Source organism: Protopterus annectens, chromosome 11.part0, assembly GCF_019279795.1.
Source record: "Protopterus annectens isolate FY-2018-M chromosome 11.part0, PAN1.0, whole genome shotgun sequence".
Taxonomy (NCBI): Eukaryota; Metazoa; Chordata; order Ceratodontiformes; family Protopteridae; genus Protopterus; species Protopterus annectens.
The window spans coordinates 466,080,619-466,101,772 of record NC_056745.1 but is presented as its reverse complement, the minus strand read 5'-3'; the positions used below and the strand labels follow the sequence as shown (position 1 = coordinate 466,101,772).

Genomic DNA, 21,154 nt, shown 5'->3' with positions numbered 1-21,154 from the left:
TTTTACGTGCCAAGTTGCCAGCCCTGACGCACAATCTACAACGAAGGTACGCCTATTCATGCATGTCTCCACGCAGAAGACGCTGTAGCTGAGAGTCGAACCGGTCAGCGTCTTACTGTGAGGCGACAACGCTACCGCAGCACCATTATTGAAGATACATTTTATTAAGCTTGCAGCTTTTCCTCCTGTTCCAATACCTTTTATCTGATATTTTCTGATGGTCTGCAGCTTGCCTGACCATTAGGCCCCTGCCCTTAAAAAGTCAGATTGAGTAATGTCAGTCAGATCCACAAATATTAATTTTGTAATCTCAAATCAGTCTCTACATTTTTTTTTCCTTTAGTAAACCATCTGCTGCCAAGCACTTTGTGAATGTTAACCCTATCCCTTCTGACAAGGATGTGGGAAAGCTTCTGATTTTTGGAAGAAAGTATTTTCTTCTACTTTAGCTTTTAGAATGCTAAATTGTCAGTCTCGTATGTGAAAATATTTGCTTGCTTCTTTTGAAAATATGAAAAAGTTAATTGTCCACCTCCCTTCTCTAGAGTCTGACTTTTCTCTGACTTTTTTAGTATCCTGTGTGCCTCAGTTAATCAAGCACTCTTTTGAGATTTTATGACCTTGTTGATGCTGTATCCAGAGCTGCTGCTACTAGATCAGTAACGAGATGTTCATATTGAGCACTGCTGCAGTAGCCTTTGCTATATTGGTTATATCCTGCCATGGATATAACAACCAGCCAGCTTCCAAAGCTTCAGAGCACTTTCCAAGCACCCACACTGTCAGACAGCTCAAGCGGAGCTAACTAAAAGACAGGTTTAGGCACAAAACCCTTCAGAGCTGTACTGCTGCTGCAGAGTTCCTCTGTGGCATTTGAGGATTGACAGTCAGTTTCTGCTTTAGTTTATTGTGCAGATAAATTCCTTTTGGGGAAAAACTATAGTTTTATTACTTTCCTCTTTAGGAAAGTTATTTTAAAGCTAGAAGTATTGTGTTTTAATAGACTGTCTTAAGACTGTAACGTTCTTTTAAACTTGTTTTTTTTTTCTGTCTGTTTAATAGCAGTGTAAATTAACTGAAAACGTATTTTCTTTGGAGAAATTGTTTATTTTTTTCAGGGCTGCTATAATGTTTTAAACTGCTTTTTACTGGGTGTGTGTTTTTTGTTCCAGCCACTATGCATCAGGAGTTAGCAACCTCCTCTGCAACTGTTGGAGTTCCCTCGGTGGGCAAGGAAGACCCTTTTTCTTTGGGCAGGAATGTTCCTGTATGCCTTTCCACTAATATCCAGGGTACTTCTGAAGATTTAGAAGGAATACCCCAGGTCATTGTCCTGACTCCCTTCTGGTCCAGGCAACCATGGTTCTGTCCCATTTTGGAAATGGCCAAGGGCAGTTACCACAAGCTTCCTCACAGAGTGGGTTGACTCCAACAAGAACATGAGTGTTAGATACACTCCAGCATCCGTCATTATCAGTTGACTGCCTGGATGATGGTGTCTTGATTTCTTTTAGGCACCTGTTTTCTGAGGACTTGCAGCAGGTACTAATGGAGCCCAGAAAGCCTGCTGCTAGAAAATCCTATATTAGTAAATGAAAAAAGTTTTCTAGTTGGTGGCAACAACAAAACAAGAAGTCCATTCAGGGCTACTTGTTCTCTGGTTTTACAATATTTTTTTAAACGAGAAACATGTTTATTTTTCACTTAAAACATAGGCAATCATATGTTTATATAAATGAAAGCAAACCATATTGACATATTTATAGTTACAGACATTATATATCACTTATAATCTATATGGCCATTGTTAGTTAAATATTGTATAACTCATTCATTTCCTGCCTTCCCTTAAACCTCATTCCTCCTCCAACACTTTTTTTATGTAGTGCAGTTCTGATTCTGTATCACAGCTAAAAAAAAAAAAATTATTGGTTATCAAGAGTAGTCTGCAGGGAATTTTTAAAGTCTACCAACTCATTACATTCCCAAACAATGTTTCCAATTACCCCCCCCCCCCCCCCCAATCACACCTCCAACATTTGCAGTCTACCTCAGGAAAAATTATTTAGAGTCTGCTGGGTGTATAAAAATACCTATGCAAACACTTCCATAATCTTCTAGAATTTATTGCATATTTGGGATTTAACAGCCAGATGTTCTTCATCTCACATTGCTGCAGTCATAACCTGTGGGTAGTCCGCTGTCCTCGGTCGGCCCGAATACCAAAGTATTAGGCTGGCGCCGGTCATGGCGCCAGATCTGACGTCAGTGCGCCATGGTATTAAAGCGCATGACCGACGTCATATCCTCAGTCTTTTTTGCCGCATGGTCCGAAGCAGAAGCAGCGTTTGCAAGTGCCGTTCGGCGTTCTGAAATTTTCGTATTCTGAGTTTCAGACCGAAACCAAGTTGGCTGGTACCCGCTAGAATATTTTTGTTTTTCTTGCCTCAGTTAATTCCGGATGTCAGAAAAAGTGAATAATTGTATTTCTTGTGGGAAACAGATACTGCATAGGGGTTACCACTCTCTGTATTCCTTGTTTGGGGCCTGAGCACGACGTAGTCGGGTGTCGCTTTTGTGCTAGATTTAATAAGCGCACCATTAAACGTAGGTTAGATTGCGCTAGGCTTGTCTTCGGTAAGCGGTGTAATTACAATATGCCGTCGGATCCTCCGACGCCCGCTACCGCTAAGAAGCGCAAGGAAAAATCGTTAAGGTCCAAGCAGGATGAGTCGTCCGTTCCGGACGCCGGTTCTTTAGAAACTACGGTGGAATCTGTAGATCCAGCCGAGGTTTCAGTTGAGTCTCAGGGGAACCGTTAATTTTGCAAGATGTGGCCTCTCAGGAGTCAGGTCAGGCTGAGGGGGCCTCTCAGGTTGCTGTACTCCCTTCTTTGCCTAAGGTGGTTAGGCCTTCTCCTTCTGTCTCTAAGGTACCTTCCAAGGTCAGGCCTGGTTTGCCTTCCTCAGGTGTCAGTCCTAGTTCTGCAGGTTCTGTGCCTAAAAAACACATGCTTAAAATGGCAGAAGATTTGATTTCCTTAATCAGGGGTTCTATGCCCCCTCCAGATAAGAGGCCTAGGGTGGAGCCAGAGGTGGAAAGTTTGGAACAGGCTTCAGATTACTCAGTCTTCGGCTGAAGACATTCAGGATTTTCCTCCTTATTCTGATTCAGACGCAGAGGATTCCAGTCCTTCTGCTTCTCCTCCAGAGGATTTTTCTTTTTCAGAAACCCTGCATTCTATGAGGGTTGTTTCTTTGTGAATTTCTTATCCAGTCTCTCTTCCCAATGCTTTCTAAACCCCTCTGATTTCTGTAGTTATTGTGCAGTATTTTAAATACTGTACTAATCCCTTTTTTTTTTTTTTTTTTTAACAGACAGTTCTGTTCTAGCAAGCAATGTCTTTCAGCTTTTTCCAGTTAGGGGTCGCCACAGCAGATCACCAGTCTGCAGATTGATTGGCAGAGAAACTTTTTACAGTACCGAGTTGAAGCCTGGAGCCCAACCTTCACATGCGCACCTACCTGTATGTCTTTAAAACTCAACCACAGGGAGGGCATGCAGACTCCGCACTGAAGGTGCTCGTCGAGAATTAAACCGGAGAACTTCTTGCTGTGAGGCGACGACGCTACCCACTGCACCACCGCAGCTAGCCAGTTCTATTCTAGATTCTACTTAAAAGCTCCACCAGTGCTGGTCTTTCACTTTGGGATCCTGCTATTTCTTTCCCTTCACCTTCACTATCAAGGATTGATATCCGTGTATAGGCAATCTCTAGCCTTCAGTCCAGTTAAAGTCTTGGCCTCTTTCCATTCTATACATTTCCCTTTCTAATTATTTGCTCTCAATACCTTGGTTCCTTTGCAAGTTTTCTCTTGCCTATTCTCTGTACCCCTAATTGTAGTCATCCCTATCGACAGGATCTCCTTTTTACATTCCCAGCTCTTGTTTAGCTGTTGGAGTACTTTCTGCTACTTTATGAGGTTAATAATCTATATGGTTGTTCTCCTTATGAATCTGCATCCAGAATCCCATTCTCCTCTTGTTTTTGAATTTCCCCTTTTCATCATAATCATCCATCATTCCTTCCCACTTTGAATTGTAGCTGTCTGCTTGTGCTTTATATAGGAGCCCTTGGTGTGTAGCTGTAAAATATCCCTTCAAATCGGGTAATTTTAAACTACCTTGTTCTGTTGGAAGGATCAACTTATCCTACTTGACTCTTTCCCTCCCAGATCAAATTGGATTACTATCAAAAGTTGGAAACTTGCTTCATCGTTGTTCATATAGTCAAGGTTATGCAAAAGCTTAAAATTCAGAGTGGATTTTGTGTCACATCTGAAAAGGTCAAGACGTAGCTTGCATTCGTGTTTTTGAGTGTCTGTGTTAGCTGGATTGGAGATCACGCTACAGTGGGGATCGTGAAATTTACCCTTTTCCTCACTGTAGTACAATCTCTGAGTTGGAATATGTAATCAGCAGAGGTTGTGGGGGGGTGCAGCCCCCTATATGGAGGGTGCAGGGAGTTTGCCCCCTGCAAAATGTTTGTAACATCAAGGTAAGTTGGGTAATGTCAATTAATGTTGAATTTCAAATTATTGACATTACCACTTTTGTTGTTTTGAGTGAAAATTGTTCTTAATTTCTGACCCTTTTTTTGAGTAAGTCATTACTTGAACAACTGTGTTTCAAAATTTTGATAGTAAACTGATAAAATCTTTCCACTCTTAATTGCTATCCACAACTTCTCTGATAATAAGCTTTATTTGTGTACAAAACTAAAGGGACTAAAAAACATTTTCATGCTTGTATGTTGCTGTCCATATCCTTAAACAGAGATTCTATTTTGTCAGTTTTTGTATTATCTTTTGTTTAGCTTCTCCCATGTAGCCTTAGCTGTCATAACAGAATCCTTTTTAATCCATACTCTTAAGTAGTTCATTTTATTTTGTCCTCACGAATATGGGTATTGCTGAACCAAGTAATGTGTGGGTACTTAGTTTACAGGTATTGCCTTTGTTTTGTCTTCATTAATTTCGTACTTCGAAAAGACAAACTTGTCTCAGAATGTTCCAGAACACTGAAATGTCCTTTTTCTGTTTTATCAGGTATACAATATCTGCAGTTAAAGCCAACTTTTCTGGATTGCCATACCAATTATGTCCTTGGATTTATGAATCCATTCATTTCTTTGCTAACGGCTCTACATTTAATGCAAATAAAGGGGAAATAGTACATTCCTTCATGGTTCCTCTGCTCAAACAAAACTTGTCAGAGAGGAACTACCTCACTTTAATTTTTGCCTCCAATGTCTCATATGTCCTCCTAATGAACTTTATAATTTTATCAGGGAATGCAAATATTTCCATTGCCCTACTCATAGATGCTTTCTCTGCATCAAGACCCTCCAACAACAGTGGTATTTTGCTTACATTCTGCTTCCCTCTGGATCGTCATTGTTCTATTAATGTTAGCAAATGTTTGCCTCCCTTCCACAAAACCACATCAATCCAGTGTCAGTTTTGGCATCATCTTTGCCATTCTTTTAGTCATAGACATAAACACTTTATAATTGTGGTGCATAGTCAAAATGGGCCTGTTTCACACTGTATCTGATTGGTCTTTACCATCCTTAAGTATTATAGCCACCACCACTTTTTTATGGATGTTGGTGCTTCTCCTCCTTTTAAAATACTGTTAAACAAAATGTTCCAGATCCTTATCACTTTCTTCCTTCTAGATTCCAAACTTCCACAGGAATACCAGTTATTCCTGCAGACTTTCCTGTAGATTGTTTATACATCACCATTTTTATGTTGTCTCCTTCTGTCCCATTTGTTAGTAATTGAGCCTCATCTGTGTCTAACCTTGTCATATTCAATTCTTGTATAAACATTTCCATACAGATGTTCATAAAATTTCAGAAATATTTCTAATGCATCTACAGGATCTCTGGTTATTTTCCTTGTTACAGGCTCCCTAAGCTTAGCAAGAACTCTTTCTAATGTGAGCCATTGTGATAAAAGCCGTTGTACTCTGGAGTTGCTTAACAGCAGTCTTTCTGAATTTATGCATATTATTTTTGTAGTCCCTTATTTTCTGTTCAGCACTCTGCAACTACACTTCTTGCTCTGTGAGATTCCCCCTATTCTGCAATACTAACATTTGTCAGTTCCTATTAAATAATTCTTGTTTCTTAACCATATCTGTCTTTTATTTCCACCCTATTTTTAAACTCCTGTTGTAATTTTATTCCACTGCCTAGCTATATTTTTAGAAGAATTTTTTTCCCTAATAACTCCCAAATAATTTCAACTACCCATTACTTAAATGTCTCTGTTTAACAGGTAGCTGGGGAAGCGCCAGTGCCTCATTTTTACTTTACCTTGAATTTTTATTGTAGTTATTATTGGCACGTGACCTGAAATAATTATTGGATACGTCAAAACTTTGAATGCACATTTTCCTGTGAAATTTCTGTGTAGCCTAGTACAGTTTTTGTATCTTGGGTAATATGTAAATTCTCTCCAATCTCCTGTTACTGAATTTGCATCTTCCATACCAAATAGTTTCATAAATTTCTTCAAAGATCTACTCTCTTTTTCTATATTTTCCCTTCTAGGCTCCCCAAATAAATCTTCACTGTTGCAAATCAAATCTCAGTGACCACACCTGTAAGTATTATTCCCCACTGAAAGCTGATTATTTCTCTTAGAATCTTCTTAAGCTCCATTGTAGCAGTTTTAGGGGAAATTTAAGTACATCCGAAAGTAATCCTCTTCCTTTGCCAGTAGCCCATTAGTACTACAAATCTACCATTATCTTTTTTTCCCCTCTTCAATGACTATTGGAGTTCCTCTCGGAATTAATGTAAGTACTTCCGTTTTCCATTGTCTCGGATATTCTTCTGAATAATCATTCTGAAATCCTTTCTTTATCAAATTCACATGGTCATTTCTTTCCAAATGTCTGTCTTGTAGCATATCTGTTTGCATTTTGCATTTTTTTTAATATAACTCACTACTTTTTCTTCTTGTGTGTATCTTTGAGACCATTCATATTTAAAGATAATATGAAGTCTTGCTATGATAAGAGATGATTATTCCCACGTCCTGTATAACTGCTTTTTTAATGTCTAGTTTCAGCTTTTATGTTACACGCATACACTAATGTTTGGCAGGTTGATGTTTTATACAGTTGTTTGTTGAATCCTTTTGAAGCTATGTTATCTCTTACAAGACTTTTTGTTTTAATGAAAACCTTCAAAAAATATTCCCAGGACACCCCTAGAACATGTTAATATAATGCAAACACAACTATGTACATCTTAAAATAATGAAGTTTAACTTGTCTAATATGAACAGTTGAGACAAATAGCCGCATGTACGGGCTTGAATTAACTTAGTGGTTAACCATGCTAAGATGCATGGTACACAGTGCTTCTGCTTACACCAAGTGCTGTTTGTTTTTGTCTTCTCTTTAAAACAACTCAAATGTTTCAGAAAACATGGTCTCCTAGCCTTTGAAAGAAAGAAATATTCTGCTGTTATTTCCCTGTTATCAGCTTGAATCCTTAGAAATATGAGAACCAGATACACAGTCATCTTCCAGTTCAAGCTTCTCATGTTGCACTATGAACATTTATTTGCCAGAGGAAAACTTTTCATTGTATTCAGTATTCTTGTATTTACTTAGTTATCCTTAAAACTTATTAGATCAAGCCAAGAACCTTAATCTAGTCACCCCCCTTCCCTTGCCTTAATATTTTTCCAAACATTTATGATATGAAGTAGGCCATATGCTTTGGAGCCCCCCTACAGGTTTAACAATGTCAGTGTCCAATATTGCCAGGTTTTCTTGTTCAGTCATGTTTCATAAATATAATTTGATGCTTTGCTATCCAATATTTATTCATTAATTTCCAAGTTGCTGATTTTCTTCTTGTTGATCTCCATCTCCCAAATCCAGTCCTTGGTTCATCTCCAGTTTTCTCCCAACAGTCCTCTCCTGTGCTTTTCTTCTGTCTCTAAAGCATTTTCTTTTGTAACATTGGAAAAGGTTTCACTGGCATATGAGCTTTATAAGAAGATAAACTTTTGTATTTCCTCCTTATCCTGTTCTGCATTAAAAAAATTGACCCTTTGGGGAATAAATATTCTGAAGATAGCTGAATGCAACAGCTTGAATCTCACACTTGCTTCTCGACATTCCCTGTCTGCTGGAATAAATATATTCCTCCTCTGCCTGGTATACAGTGAATAATCATTTTCTACACTCTGTCTCCAACATTTAATAATTTGTCCCGCTACAGTTTTGTTAGAATCCACTCTTTCTTCTGGTAGGATTGCATCTTTACTGTTTAAAGGTCTTGGCTGCTTTCTCATGACCAGGTTTGGAGCATGCACACAATGTGCCCTTTCATTTAGCAACTGCTACTGTGGGATACCAGTTCACTTGTTTGTTTGTGCTTTCATAAATTTAATAGTCTGTTACAGCAGAAAATCTCAAGTTTTCCCTACATACTGTGTCATCTAATTCTAACATTTTTTTGAAACCTCTCTTCAACAGTCTCATGCTTAGCCAGTCTTTTCTTCATTATGACGTATAATTTTGCAGTTTTATCAGCTCATCTGAATATCTGTGTAAAGCTTTTTCCATTTTTCCAGTCTCTGAATTTTTTGAGTTGATGTACTCCTTCACTGTTTCATTTATTTTACTTGTTTTCCTCCTAAATTACTGGAAGTCCTATATTGCACCAAAGCTGGAGATTGAACTGCTTTTTACTGAACAGCAGCAGGCTTTTTCTCAGCCAGGGCATTCTTCTCTTATTTTTGATTGATTTTCTTTCAGGTTCTGTGAATTTCCTTTTTGCTGGCATCCAGGTAGTACACTTACTAGCCAGTAACTGAAATTTACCCAAAAAGACAAATTCAGTGGCTGTTTTTTCTGAGTTTCTGTTTTCAAACTGGGAGTGCTGAAATTAAGCTGTTACTCAGTGTGCAGCCATTTTGGAAGTTAGTTTTACAATGTTTGTGAGTTACTGTCCTATGACCTTTCTTATTCCTCTGTCAGCGTTCCTTTATCGGCCATTTCAGCATGTCTGCCTGTGCACCCTCCTCTTTCAGTGCAGTCTCATGTCAAAATATTCATGAAAGGGGTTTTTGCATAAGAGGTCTTCAAGTCAACTAGTGGTCCCTCTGTAGGATCTGACTTGAGGTTTTTAACATGGAAAACAATTTTACTGATTGCTCTGGTATCTGAGTTGCAAGCTCTTATGGTGAGACGGCCCTACCTCATTTTCTTTAGGGAATGGGTTTTTGAGAACTAATCGTCCTTTTGCATCTAAAGTGGTATCAGAGTTTACTTTAAGCTAAACTATCCAGCTCCCAGTTTTCTTTCCTAAACCTAAAAATGAAGGGAGAAAGGATGCTCCATACCTTAGATGTCCCGCAGGCAATTTAAGTATTATCTTGACAGAACTACATCGTTTAGATCTTTGGATCAATTGTTCATTTCTTGTGAGGGGAAAGAAGGGACAGTCTTGTGTCCAAACAGATTTATTTCCAAATGGTTATCTAAGACTATTACCTTTTGTTGTTCTCACGATGACCAGTCTATTCAGGGCAAGTTCAAGGCCCGCTCTTCCAGGGCATCGGCTTCACGTTTGGCCTTTTGTAAAGGGTTGCATTCTGAACGTTTTCTAGAAGCTGCTACTTGGTCCTGTGTACATAGTATTACAAAGCACTATAAACTTGATTCCTTATCTAAGTCTAGACCAAGCTTTGCTACAACCATTCTCCAGAATCTCCTGGACCTTTCTGCTTCCACCTCCCAAATATAGTTGGCTATGGAAATCTACACGTAGCTAAGGCTACTGCAACAGTGATCAGTATGAAGAACATAGTGCAGTTGTGCAAGTTGAACTTGCCATAACAGTAGATGTTCCCTCCTTCCCTTTACCCCATGTGTGTGTGTGTGTGTGTGTGTGTGTGTGTGTGTGTGTGTGTGTTATGCCTGGGTTTGGACATTTTATTGTTGTTATTTCTAGCATTGTCTTTTCATGGCTCAGTCTCTTCCTCTCTGTAGGCAGGAAAGCTCTGAAGGACTTTGCACCCAGACTTGTCTTTTAGTCAGCTCATCTCAAGCTGCCTGACAGTTTGGGCATGTGGAAGGTGCCATGAAGCTTTGGAAGCTGTCTGGCTGTTATATCCTTGACAGCATATAACCCATATAGCCAGTGCTACTGCAATAGGGATCATTCAAACATCTGCTGTTATGGTAAGTTTGAAGTACTGTTTGCTTGGTTACATTTGCAATATTTATCAGAGGATGTCAAAGTTGAGATCTCAAATTCTCCCCTAGATAGAGAGGTATTGTTTGTCCTCCCTTCTGGTGAGGTTCTTAAAAGGTTTGATGAAAGAGGAAAGTTAATTCAGAGGGTCACACAGGCCCCCCCTCCCAAAAGTTAAAATTAACTTTCTTTCCAAATTCAGGATAGTTTTATAGAAAATAGAACAAACCGTCTAAGCAATGTACATGCAAACAGAGCTTCAGAAAGCAGTGGCAAGGAGGCTCAAAAACAGAAGAGGGGGAATCCTGCCAGTGCCAAGGCCAGTCCAGAAAGGCCACCTGTATGCCTCTTTAGTTGTTCTCCTCCTACCCTGGCAACCTATTAAGTCTTCCCAAAGTCTAGGTCTTAATTTCCTCACTGCCATTAAATAAGTTAAGACAAGTGTGTTCTGAGAATTTTTTAGAAAGTTTACATTTGACAGTGGGAGCCCCTTCCTCCTTATCAAGGAATTCCTCTTTGCCCGTAAAACCAAACTTCTCTATTTCCTGTAGTCCTGGAACATATGCTGTTGCTAGGGGTAATAGAATCACTCTCCCCAGAACAAACAGGAAAGGGAATGTATTTTGGTGCCAAAGAAAGAAGAAACTTGAGACCAGTCCTATACCTTTCTTTTGTAAACCTCTTCCTAAAAGTTCCAAAATTCAAGATGCTTTCCCTTCAGTCTCTTACCAGCCCCCCATTCCACATCTTAGTTTTTTTTTTTGGTAGCTCTACATTTAGAAAATGCTTATCACATCTTTGTTGTCAAAAGACTTCAGACGTTTCTTAAGATGCTCTCTGTCTGGAGTACATTTTTCATTTTTTTTTGTCTACAGCTCCAAGGGTGTTTACAAAGTGTCTTGTGACAGAAATTGCAAGCTGCAAGGCATTCACATGTCATCAAATTTAGATGACTGCCTTACACTTAATGTCAAGAATCCCTGGTCTGGGTTCTAGGTGAACTTGCTCTCATTCCTTCTCACAGAAATGTATTTTTGGATGCCTTCTGGATGCATCCCTCATAAGGGCTTTTCTTCCTTAGGACAAAATAGACCTTTACAAGGAGGAATTTTTCATTTTTCTTTACCCAGTTTGTGACCTAAGCCTGGAAATCTCAGGATTGTGGGTGTCATGGCATCTGTAATTCTCATACTTTCTCTGGCTAGCCTTTGCATAAGAAAAATTCAGTGGTTCCACAGATCTGTTTGGAGCCCACACTAGCACCCACTTTCTTTGCAGATCTGAGTGTTTGGGTTTGTCAAAAGGGAGTAACTTTGGTGGGTGGACCTGTCCTCTCTCATAACTGGTCTTTGCTACTGTTAGTAACCACAAATGCCACTGACTTTGCTTTGGGAGCTATGTTGGGGGAAGAGGTGAAAGTTCAGGGCTTGTGGAACCAATAAGACAGACTAAAACACATGTCTGAGATATGATGGCAATAATCAGTGCTCTCAAATCTCTGTATTTGTACCCAAGGACCTGTACTGGTAACTGCAAATAGCACAATAATGTGTACATAGACAGGAGGAACAAGGTCAGCCCTCCATTGCAGACTAGCTATGATTACCTGAGACCTAGCAACTCATTTCAGTCTTTTCCTTTCAGGCTACCTACATTCCGACAGTTCAAAGTGTTATTGCAGACCAGCTAAGCAGGACCAGGGCAGACCCTCTTGAGTGACAACTGAACCCAGGTGAATTGATCCATGTGTGGGAACTCCTCAAATAGATATGAATGGAAGCGAACAGAACAGACAGTTAAAGAAATTCTGCTTCAGGATTCCTTGCAGTTAGGCCTGGAAGAGAGATGACTTCATATTCTCATGGATGGAAATGTTCTTTACCCATTTACACACTTTTCGCAGATATCTAGGGCCATTCTAAAGATCAGAAAGATTTCCTGAAGATAACTGTGGTGACTCCCTTTAGACCCAGGTGGCAATTCTTCTCCCTTCTGTTGAAAATGGCCAGGGACCGTTACCACAAGCTTCCTTACAGACTGGACTTAACTCGTACAAGACAGAGGTTGTTTGATGCACCCTGACTTTTATTTTCTTCAGCTGACTGCCTGGTTGATAGAAAAACTGGTGCCAAAAAGATATTGAAACTCTGGGGATGTGCAGCAGGTATTAAAGGAGGGAAAGAAGCTGGTTGCTAGAAAATCATATATGGGTAAGTGGAAGAGGTGCCAAACTAAGAAACAGGACCATTTTAAGGTCCACATGCCTCTGGTTCTTCATCATTTGTGTAAGTTGTTATCCTCTGGCTTTTTCTCATCTGTTTTTTTCTCATCTGTCAAGATTCACCTCGTGGCCATCTCCGCATGTCTGCTCTTAGATTCTTCTTGCCTACCCAGTCTTAAAACAAATAATATGAAGAGTTCTAAATATTCATCCACGTGGAAGATAGGTGGCTCCTTCTTGGAATCACAGCTTTGTTCTAGGAAAAACCTTGTTTTTTCCATTTGAACCAGCTCATCAGGCATAATTCAAGTTCATAAACTTGAAGAACAGTGCTACCTGATGCCCCGACTTCTGCAAGAAGAGTGTCTGAGTTCTAAACTGCTATGGTCAGCCAGTCTTATTTCCATTTTCATAAGGAATAGGGTGCCTTTGAGAACAAATTACATCTTTGAGAACAAATTATTTTATGTCTGAAGTAGGTTCAGAGTTTACTCAGTCAAGTATGTCATTTCCCTGTCTTTCTTCCAAATCCAAAAATTAAGAGAGAAAGTATATTGCATACTCTGGATTTCTACAGTTGACCAGATACTACACTGACAGGACCTTTAGGAGTTTGGAGCAACTGTTTGTTATCTCCTATAAAAGTAAAAAAAGGGACAAGCCATCTTAAAAAAAAAAAATGGTTCTGTCATGTTATTGTTTTCTGTTGTTCTCACCACAAGCCCCTTCCAGGCAAAGTCAGGGCTCATTCTACCAGGGCTTTGATTCTTCTGTGGCGTTTTGGAAAACACTGGATTATTTTTCCTGGCCCAGAGTAGGTTTTGTTAGGGTATATTGCTGGGGCTCTTGGATTCTGACCCTTCTCAAGCCTCCATTTCTTTCTAAGCTCCGATAATCTATGCATGTAGCTTTGGTAATTGCAACAGTGATCTAATGATCAACTTAGAACAGCTGTAAATTAACTTACCATCATGAAAAATTATTAATGTTGCAGTAAGAACACCCTCCTTAACCACTTATATGGCTTTCCTTGAGCCTATCTGCATTTGAGGAGCATGGAAGTTGCCCTGAAGCTTTGGATGTTGGCCAATTGTCATATCCTTGACCAGATATAACCCAGATAGATCTGGCTACTGTAGCAATGATCAATTCTAGTGGTGCATAACCTTTTTGTGGGGAGGGCCACTACACGAATTCTTAATGCATCTGCGGGCCACCTCAAAACATAGCAAGTCGTTACGAGTTAACAACAGGTACAGGTGACTGGCATTTTTACTTAAGACAGCAGTCATGAAATTGCCTGTTTTTCTACATCAACTTTGCATTTAACGTTATTCTGGCTTGCAGCCATGACTTATTACAAACTCTTGCAGAAAGTTGCTACTGTTTACAGACTAAGTTATAAAAGAGAAAGAATAGTTAATTCTGCAGCTAAAATTAGAGGTATGCGCAACTGCAGTCAATTAGGTAAGTAAGCACGTGCTGGAAAGTTTGCATGACTGGAGTAAGGCATATTATTTTTTTCACTTTTTTTTTAAATGTTTTGGTTACTCTCTGGGGGCTGGATGGTATTGCATGGAGGGCTGGATTTGGCCCCCGGGCCGGACATTGTGCACTACTGATCTATTCAAACATCTACTGTTATGGTAAGTTTGCTTACTCAACTGTACTTTTTTTTTTTTTTTTTTTTTTTTTTAATTTATTTATTTTTTGTGGATCCACTTTGACTTTTCTGTAACTTTACTGATGTATTTCACAGACTGCTACTTACGTTGTGAGAGGAATCATTCCCTGGATGTTAAATGACTGCTGTCTTGCTACAGTGAATGTACTAAGGAGGTAAGGCATGTCAGTCTTAAGTCTTAAACGTTTTTCATTCCTATAGCTTCATTGACCTAGTTAGGCTGCTGCCACCCCCACTACCCTCAAAAAATGTAAACTCTGCTACTGGTTTGTGGAATGCATTTTCTGCTCATGAAAAAAGCATTGGAGCATTGTCTGTATCAAAGCACTGAGGATTATATCTGCCTTTATAGCTGTACCCAAGCATGTTACACTGGCAGAGATTGGATTGACTACTACTATTAAGGGCTAACTTTTATTTATTTAACATCTGCTAACTGGGTAGGTGAACTGGTCCCAGGACTATTTTCAGACTTCACCTGAGCCAGAGAGGACAGACAGTACAACTAAACATAACAGAACTGTAGAACTATTTACATAGGCATTGGCAGTAACATATTTGTAGATAAAGCACAGTATTGAATTTTCATTTGGGAATAATCATTTAAATTTTTCAAGTGGGTAGGTTTGATTTAAACTAAACTATCCATCTCCTTGATGTTCTTCGTGTTTCACTGTTGCAGTCATCACATTTGGGTTATCTACTTGCAGTAGCCCTCAGTCGGCCTTTTTATCAAAGTCATGGGTCCTGCATCGGTTGCTGTCTCATCTTCCGTGACGTCAGGTAGTCAGGGGTATAAAGCATGCAGCCGACGCCATTACATCAGTCTTTCTTGCCATGCAGTGCCCGAAGCAGAATCAGATGTTCATCGTGTTATACTGCTGCAGTCATCACACTCTGGGTTATCCTGCCGTCAGGCGGTCCCGCAGTCGGCCGAATTCCAAAGTCTTGGTCCGGCGTCTGTTGTCGTCACTTCTTCCCTGACGTCAGTGCGACAGGGGGATAAAAGAGGCAGCCGACGCCATTTTTTCCAGTCTTTCTTGCCGCGTGATGCCCGAAGCAGAAGCAGTTCGCAAGTGCCGGTCGGCTAGCTCCTGAGATTTTCTAATCGAATTTCAGCCCGAAGTCTTCTCTAAAGCTAAGTACCCCATTGGGGAAACTTTTCTTGCCTCAGACCGATGTCAGACAAAGTTAATAATTGCATTTCTTGTGGGAAGCAAATACCTCATAAGGATTTTCATTCTTATTGTATTCCTTGCCTAGGCCCAGACCACGACGTCTCTGGTTGTCGGTTTTGTGCTAGGTTCAACAAACGTACAATCAAGCGTCGGGCAGATTTCACCCGACATTATTTTGGCAGAAAATTTAACTATAGCATGTCGTCGGAGCAACCGACATCAGCAATGATTAAAAAAACGCAAGGATAAAGACAGGCAACCAAGGCCAAGACCAGATACCGAGGCCACAGCAAGGCCTGCCAACGGTTCTCCGGTTTTCAGCGAGGCACCTACGCAGCCCCTGACTACCGCTGAGTTAGAAATTCTGACGGCCTCCCAGACCGAATCAGCTGGGCCTCAGGAGCCGGTTCCTTCTCACCCCTCAGACGCCAACCCTGACGGTGATCTGGAGATTCTGGACAGGCCTTCGGTTTCTGAAGGTGTCTTCAAACCGACAACTATCTCCATTAAGTCTTATGCTAAACTTAAAGCCCCCTTCAAAGTTAGGAAACCAGGTCCACAGGCACCCCCACAGGCCCCTATGCCTAAAAAACAGATGCTTAAGATGGCTGAGGATTTAATTACCCTTATCAGGGTTCCAGCTGCTGCAGATGTCTTGTGAGGTACATTCCAAAAGGGGCATTGTACTTTACTCGACACTCATTAGACCCATTATAGAGGAGAACAATGGCCTCTTCTTTTTTTCCTGGATGAGAAGCCTTTTATGAGGAGGTGTGCCACATAGTCACATTGTCACAGTAGTCAGGAAGTCCTTCTATCAAAGGAGAGACTACTGTCAGCCTGGGTCCCAAGGTCTCTTATCATACATTCGGGTGTTAAGTAGATTGCTGCCTATGTGGTAGTTCATGGGTACAGAGTTTTTACCAAAGGGGATGACACTGCACTTTTTGGCATTGAGCTTGAGGCCATGGCTCTGACACTAGGCATCTGTCTCAGCGAGTACCTTCTGTAGGATGTCCACATCATTTGGGGACTTGACTATGGCTCCTAGTTTGCAGTCATCTGTGAACTTCGTTAGCCAGAGGCCTTCTGTGTTAGCCTGTACTTCAGAGAAGTAGATACCAAACAGGAGAGGTCCCAGGACGGAACCCTGTGGTACTCCACTTGACACTGCTTTGAGGTCAGATTTGGAGTCTACAACTTTTACAGTGTGGGTTCTGTCAGTGAGCCATTTGGCAACCCATCTTGTGACGTAGGGATTTATACCTAGTTTAGTGAGTTTAGCTATAATTCCAGAGTGGGGGATGGTGTTGAAAGCCTTGGCGAGGTCAAGATAGGCTGTGTGAACCACCTTACCCTCATCTACGGCTTTAGTGACTGCCTCAAAGAAGTCGATCAGGGTCAGGAGGCATGATCTGCCTTTCACAAACTCGAACTGGGTGGGATCCAGAGTTTGGAGGTTACCAATGTCTTTGTTTATGAGTTCCATGATGATGCGTTCCATGGCCTTGCAGACCAGGCTCGTGAGGCTAATAGGTCGATAGTTCCCAGGATCAGTGGTGGCTCCCCCTTTGTGGAGTGGGCTAACTTTTCCTGTGCACTATTCAGTGGGCACAAAGCCTGATGCGAGGCTATTATTGAACATGGTGCTTAAGTGGGGAGCCGGTTCGTTCTGAAGTTTGTGTAAAGCGCAGCCTGGGATGTTGTCCGGTCAAAGACTAGTCCTGCTGAGCCAAGTCTCCCAAGTCAGTTTCTGTTACTGCAGCTCTGCAAGACGGACTTTATATTGTTGTGCCCTTGGTCTTTAAAAAGGCGTTATTTCATGCTGCTTCCATATTTCATGTAAAGGCTACTAGACAGTGGACAGTTTGTGAGAAACAAGTTTATGTATTCTCCTTGTTTACTATGAGGGCAGTGAACTATTTGTTTCATGTATGTTGCTTTTTCATCAGTAGCTTGCTAATGAAATGAGACTGTCATTGGAATGCCTGCCTGATGGTGACTTGAAGTTCATGTTGCATTCATGGGTGCAACCACATCTACTGTAAACCTCTCCAAACATCTGTCTGATAATTCTGCACCTAGCTCTTTGCAGTCATACCGGTCTATACTTTACATACTTTGCTGAAGAAACTACGGACCTTTCTCACTCACACTCTTGACTATTTTGACATTGCAGTTAAGGCCTAACTGAAGATAATGGAAAAGAAAGACAGGACCTGTATGAGTTTTGGTTTTGAAAGTTGAAGCTCTGCAATACCTATTCTCTATGGTTGTGCCAATTTCAAAATAGGCACCAGTCTAAACACTGCAACAGCCATTGGAACCATGATACTGTGGCTGTCCTGGGGGCAGCAATCTCATCCCTGAGATTTTGTGTGACTATCCATGCTGGAGACAATTGATGCCATTTGTTCCATCACTTGCCCATGTGGATAGCCATCATGTGAGAAAAGTGGATCGGCACTATAACATACAGAGAGGCTTTAATTCTTCCCTTCAGCACATTACCTCAACCTCACTGTCTGCCATTGTTGATGTAATTCCCCAGCAGATAGAGGTGTTTAAACCTCTGACAGAAATGAATCCCCCAAGGGAGATAAGGGGGTTCAGTTTTTACTCTAGATTATTTTAGGTCAGAGAAGACCAAAAAACTCTGGCCAAAACTTGATCTTTGCAGCCTAAATCAGTTCATTCCCAAAAAGTCCTTCTGAATGTTCATGGTGCAGTCCATCCTTTTGTTCTGTCAGGAGACTGGATGTTGTCTTTGTATCTCCAGGACACCTACCTTCACATACAAATCTCCAAGGACCCAGGAGATTCCCAGATGTCTGGGTGGGAGTCTGCTGTTTTCAATTCCAAATACTTCCACTGTGGCTCATCTTAACCCACGTTGTGCGGCTTACCATCATTTAGAAGTCACACTGGCAGTTATTTCCTAGAGAAAACCAATGTCTGTGGAGTTGAAGTCTAAATTGCACTTTGCAAGTTAGAATCTTGTCCAGTTTGCACTCTGTGAGTAGCAGAGCACTCATATGATGTCATTGGTAAAGGTATTTAAAACTTGCAAACTTCACTTGAGATGGTGGCTGTGGACCTGAATTGTCCTTTTTTAGTCCCTACCTCTGTAGTGGCCAACACTTTGGATAATACTGCTATGCATACCTACAATATGTCTATGGTTTGGTACGTTAGTAGACAGGAAGGACTCCTTGTACTGTTCTGCCGAGAAGTGCTGAGGGTGTGGGAATGGGCTGTGTTCCAAAACCTGTTTTCTGATAGCTAGTCACATCTCAGGGAAGCCAATTCTTTAGCAGGCAGGCTCAGTCCTTACTGCTGATGCCACAAGAGTCATCCCTTAGTCACCTCTAACAATCCTAGAAAAACAAGCGTGGAAGGAGTCTCAGACACAAGTTTTAACTACCAAGTGCTTTCGTTCTTTTTGTTCAACAGAATTTCATCAGATTTGAAACCAAGTACACAAACCAAGTTTAAAAGTAGTACTAAATGAATCACACGATCATCCCCAACCAATAAAATGCTTCTCTCTGCTCACTCTGTTCTTAAAGTTGCAGTGTATATAAAAAAAATCTGGCACTAACCACTCAGAAGTGTTACTGTCTGTCTGAAATGGTCTAGTGGTTGCTGAGAGAACTCCAAATGTAATTTCTAGAATGAAAACCTATTTCTGTAAAAATGAGAAAATATGACTAATTTTAACAACAGTATTTAGCATTTGAAGTCTTTGTGCCATCAGAAAACATTCAATGTTTACTGTCTCATTGAGACAGGGTAACTTTTCTGCCCGCAGTCTTATTTGCCACCAGGATTCACAGCATTCAAGTAGGACATTGTAATTGCTAACAAACACGTTGACACGGACATCATCTAATGCAAAAAAATGGAATTTTTTGAAATTAATACACATTAGGGAGTGTTTGGCTAAAGAATTACTAGTGTCTTTTTTTTTTTTCATTATAGCCAAAGTATGTTCATAAATTCTTCTTGACAGCTTTGTCACAGTTGTTTTCCTACATAAAACACTGTGCAGGAATCTGAAGATTCCAAATAAACCACTCCTTGTGAATCACAGATGTTCTTCGTGTTTCACTGTTGCAGTCATTACATTTGGGTAATCCTGGCAGGTTGCCCTCAGCTGGCCTGAATTCCAAAGTCTTGGGTCCTGCGTCGGCTGCTGTCACTCCTTCCCTGACGTTGGGTCGTCGGGGGTATAAAAGAAGCAGCCGATGCCATTTTCTTCAGTCTTTCTTGCCGCGCGGTGCCCGAAGCAGAAGAGGTTCACAAGTGTCGGTCGGCCGACACCTGAGATTTTCTTGTTCGAGTTTCAGATCCGAAGTCTTCAATAAAGCTAAGTACCCCGTTGGGGAAACTTTTTTCTTGTTCCAGACCGATGTCAGAAAAAGTTAGTAATTGTATTTCTTGTGGAAAGCAAATCCCGCATAAGGACTTTCATTCTTACTGTATTCCTTGCCTAGGCCCTGATCACAACGTTACTGGTTGTCGGTTTTGTGCTAGATTTAACCAATGCACTATTAAGTGTCGGTATGATTTTGCTTTAAACTTTTTTGGACGCCGGTTTAATTATCCAGAAATGTCGTCGGATAGCCATCAGACTACCGGAGTTCACAAAAAACACAAAGAAAAGGATACAGATAAACAACCGAGGCCCAAAACAAACGACTAAGCTTCTCCTAAGCCAGTCGCCGGTCCTCAGTGAGGTGCTTTCGCAGCCCCAGATGCCCGCTACTTTAGAGTCGCAGGCCGCTACCGACTCCCACATGGAGTTGGCCATGCCACTGGGTACTCAAGGTATTGGAGCCTCGGATTAGGATGGGTCCGGAGCCACTGAGCAGGTACCGGCTTCTGAGGGTGTATTCAGACCTAAACATCTTTACATTAAAACGACTTCAGCTTCAAAGGCAAAGACTAAAGCACATTCTAAAGCAAGGAAACAACCTCAAGAGCCACATGGACAGGCCTCTATTCCCAAAAAACAGATGCTCAAAATGGCCAAAAACTATTACCTTGATCAGGGGTTCCCATCCCCCTCCTGATAAGAGGCCTAGGCAAGAGACTGACTATGAGTCTTCAGATCAGGTTTCTATTTCTTCTGATTCCTCTTCTGATCGAGCATATTCTCCCCCCCCCCCCCCCATGAGGTTTCTGATGCTGAAGAATCTACCTTCAGCATCTCCTCCTGAGGACTATTCTTTTGGGGAAACCTTGCATACCATGAGGGAGCATTTCCACTGGGAGAGCCAAGATTTTTCAGAATCTAAAAAGAGGCTCAGGGATTTCCTTTTACTACCTCAGCACAGACATCTAGCCATTCCACCTGTGTTAGACATTGTAGATGTGTTTTCGGAGTCTAGTCTGACCCCTGACTCCTTACCCCCAGCTCCTGTTAAGCCTGTCAGATGTTACAGGTTTCCTGACTCTCACAAATTTCTTTTTAAAAACCCTGCTGCTGACCCAGAAACTATTTCACAGGGTCCAAAGGGAGTTGAGGCTTCCACTGCAAAAAACCCAACCGCCTCTGACAGAGATTCAAGGGCACTGGATAGATGGGGGAAAAAAGGTTTACACATCTGCAACTTTGGCTATAAGGGCCTTAAACTGTCAAGTTTCATATGCTCAAATATCAGCAACATGTCATTGGATTGCTTAAACAGAAAATGTTGTTAAACTCTGAATTTGCAGAAAACAAGGAAATGCAGGACTTATTGCATGCAGCTAAACAAGCTGGAAAGCATACTTTG

At 41.0% G+C, this 21,154-nt stretch overlaps 1 protein-coding gene across 5 annotated transcripts in view; it reads left to right on the top strand.

Annotated features, from left to right (window-relative positions):
- SEPHS1 (selenophosphate synthetase 1) overlaps nt 1-21,154 on the top strand; it is a 935,453-nt gene that overhangs the window by 89,147 nt on the left and 825,152 nt on the right. For 2 of the 5 annotated variants that reach the window (XM_044087972.1, XM_044087968.1), the window contains exon 2: nt 14,272-14,351. The exons of the other annotated variants lie outside the window; for them this stretch is intronic. The gene's annotated coding sequence lies outside the window, so the exon portion shown is untranslated. The remainder of the gene's footprint in view (nt 1-14,271; nt 14,352-21,154) is intronic. 5 annotated transcript variants of the gene reach the window in all.